Raw genomic sequence first — 3,158 nt, forward strand, 5'->3', positions numbered from 1 at the left:
GAGAGTGCTCACACCCGCACAGCAGCCTGCTTCCCCCGCCGGGCCCGGGAGTCCTGGCTGAGGCACCGTCCATCTCACCCTTGGGAATCCACACCACAGTTGCTTTCTTGAATTGTTCTTGAATAAACAGTTTATGTAAGATACTGAACAGAGAGAGAGAGCTGCTTCCGGAGCACCCTGCAGGGTTTGAGGGAAGGTGGGGAGGGAGGCGTCATGCCCCCCCAGCTGGGTGCTGCTGCGCTGGCTGGGGACTTGAGCGCCACCCCACCCCCATGGCGTTATTTCCCATCTCGCACCCACTCAGCCTGTTGGCCCAACCTCCTGACGAACTGCCCATTCACTCATGACCCATGGCGCCTCGGCTCTGGGCCACGTGCCACTAGGGACTGGGACGCAGCAGTGAGCCAAAGATGCCTGCCAGTCAGAGCCGACTTCCCGGCGGAGCAGAGAGGGAAGACACTAAACAACAGACCCAATGGTGCTGGGTGCCCGGAGCTGTGCGCAGGGCAGGGGAGTGGGGACCCCGCAGTGACCACAGGGTTTGGCACCTGAGCCCCAAGACACGGTGCGGAGTCCGAGCCAAGCCCCAGTGTGAGGCGACGGGGACCACAGAAGGACATGAGCTGTGCAGGGATGGGGCAGATTCGTGGCCCTGTGGCTGACACAGTGTGGAGTTTGGTCCTCGGACTGCAGAGGCCCAGGATGCAGGCAGGGAGAACGCACAGAGGCCGCTGGGCCCCTGAAGTGACAGAGGAGGCCGGCTCCTCCCCGGCTCCCTGGCCTCAGCTCTGGAACCGCTGCAGTGCTCCTGACAAGGCCGTGACTCCCAGCCACGGAGACAGGGCAGGAAGCCATAGTGAAGACTTCGCGCGCAGTGGGGGCCGTGTGTCCAGACAAACCCTCCTGCACCAGAGCCCCTGAACCCGCTTGAATGAATGGCTGAACTGGTGGGAAAATAAGATAAAGGCTCTAAGGTCAGAAACAACGAGGGCCCTTGAGTCCGGAGGAGTGAGATAGCTGCTGAATCAGCTCCTGTCCTGGGAACGTCTACACCCAGGAAATAGGAACCCAGGCCACCCTCCCCCTCGGACACCCTCTCCCTATAGCTACCCGGACGCCACCCGTGGGAGCCAGGAGGTGATGCCTGGGCCCCCACATAAAGCCAGTACTCTTGAAGGGCAATGCTGTCAGTAAGCGCAGTTCACAGAATGCCAGCCCCCTAAGACGGCCCCATCCGAATCCCGGGCCCCTGTGGGTATGTTACCTCACATGGCAAAAAGGACGCTGCGGGTGTGATTAAGTCATGGATCTTGAGACGGGGAGGCTGTCCTGGAATGTCTGAGGTGGGGGGGGGTCCCGAACGCCATCCTATGCGTCTTTATAAAGCAAAGAGGGCTGCAGGGGAGGGACAAGAGACGTGATCATGGAAACACGGGCCAGAGCCACAGAGACACGGGACAGAGGCTGCACTGCTGGCTTCAAAAACGGACAAAGGGGCTGCAAGCCAAGGAATGCAGGTGGCCTCGGAAGCCGGAAAAGGCAAAACAACAACAGGTTCTTCCCCCGCGTCTCCTGAAGGAACACAGCCCTGCTGACAGCTTGAGCTCAGANTCAGTGAGGTCTCCGTTGGGATTTCTGACCTCCAGAGCTGTAAGATAATACAGTTTTGCTGTTCAAAACCACTAACTTTGTGGCAATTTGACACCACAGCAGCAGAAAACTACTACAATCGGTGATCAAAAAGAGAAATACCCCACCAAAAGAGGTGAGGATATTGTTTATTTTGACCTTGGACCTGGGGCCCAGTGGGGGGGGGGGNTATATGAAGAATATAGTTACTTATAATAAAAATTAAGATTTTAGCAATCCCTGTCAAAATAACACCAAAAATACCACCAGCATTTTGCACAGAGCTAGAACAAACAATCCTAAAATTTGTATGGAACCAAGAAAGACCCCAAATAGCCAAAGCAATCCCGAAAAAGAAAACCAAAGCTGGAGGGATCGCAATCCCAGGCTTCAAGCTGTATTACAAAGCTGTAATCATCAAGACAGTATGGTACTGGCACAAAAACACTCAGATCAGTGGAACAGAATAGAGAGCCCAGAAATGGACCCACAAACGTATGGCCAATGAATCTTTGACGAAGCAGGAAAAAGTATCCAATGAAAAAAAAAAGACAGTGTCTTCAGCAAATGGTGTTGGGAAAACTGGACAGTGACATGCATAAGAATGAACCTGGACCAATTGCACCAGACACAAAAATAAATTGAAAATGAGTGAAAGATCTACAGGTAAGAAAGGAAGCCATCAAAATCCTACAGAAAAAAACAGGCAACAACCTCTTTGACCTCAGCTCCAGCAACTTCATACTCGACACGTCTCCAGAGGCAAGGGAAATAAAAGCAAAAATGAACTGTTCGGACCTCATCTAGATAAAAAGCTTCTGCCCAATGAAGGAAACAATCAGCAAAACTAAAAGGCACCGACAGAATGGGAGAAGGTACTTGCAAATGACATATCAGATAAAGGGTTAGTATACAAAATCTATAAAGAACTTAGTAACCTCAACACCAGGGCACCTGGGTGGCTCAATCGGTTGAGTGCCGACTTTAGCTCAGGTCATAATCTCATGGTTGGTGAGTTAGAGCCCCACATCAGGCTCTGTGCTGACAGTTCAGGGCCTGGAGCCTGCTTCAGATCCTGTGTCTCCCTCTCTCTGCCCCTCCCCCACTCTTGCTCTGTCTCTCTCTGTCTCTGTCTCTGTCTTTCTCTCAAAAATAAACATTAAAAATTTTAAAAACCCTCAACACCAAAAAAACCCAAATAACCCAGTGAAGAGATGGGCGAAAGACATGAACAGACACTCAAGAAGACATCCAGAAGGCTAACAGACACATGAAAAGATGCTCAACATCTCTCATCATCAAGGAAATGCAGATCAAAACCACTCCACACCTGTCAGAATGGCTAAAATTAACAACTCAGGCAACAACAGATGTTGGTGAGGATGCAGAGAAAGAGGAACCATTTTGCACTGCTGGTGAGAATGCAAACTGGCGCAGCCAGTCTGGAAAACAGTATGGAGGTTCCTCAAAAAATTAAAAATGGAACTAAACTCCGACCCAGCAATTGCACTATCAGGTATTTATCGAAA

Source organism: Crocuta crocuta, unplaced genomic scaffold (assembly GCF_008692635.1).
Source record: "Crocuta crocuta isolate KB4526 unplaced genomic scaffold, BGI_CrCroc_1.0 scaffold978, whole genome shotgun sequence".
NCBI lineage: Eukaryota > Metazoa > Chordata > Mammalia > Carnivora > Hyaenidae > Crocuta > Crocuta crocuta.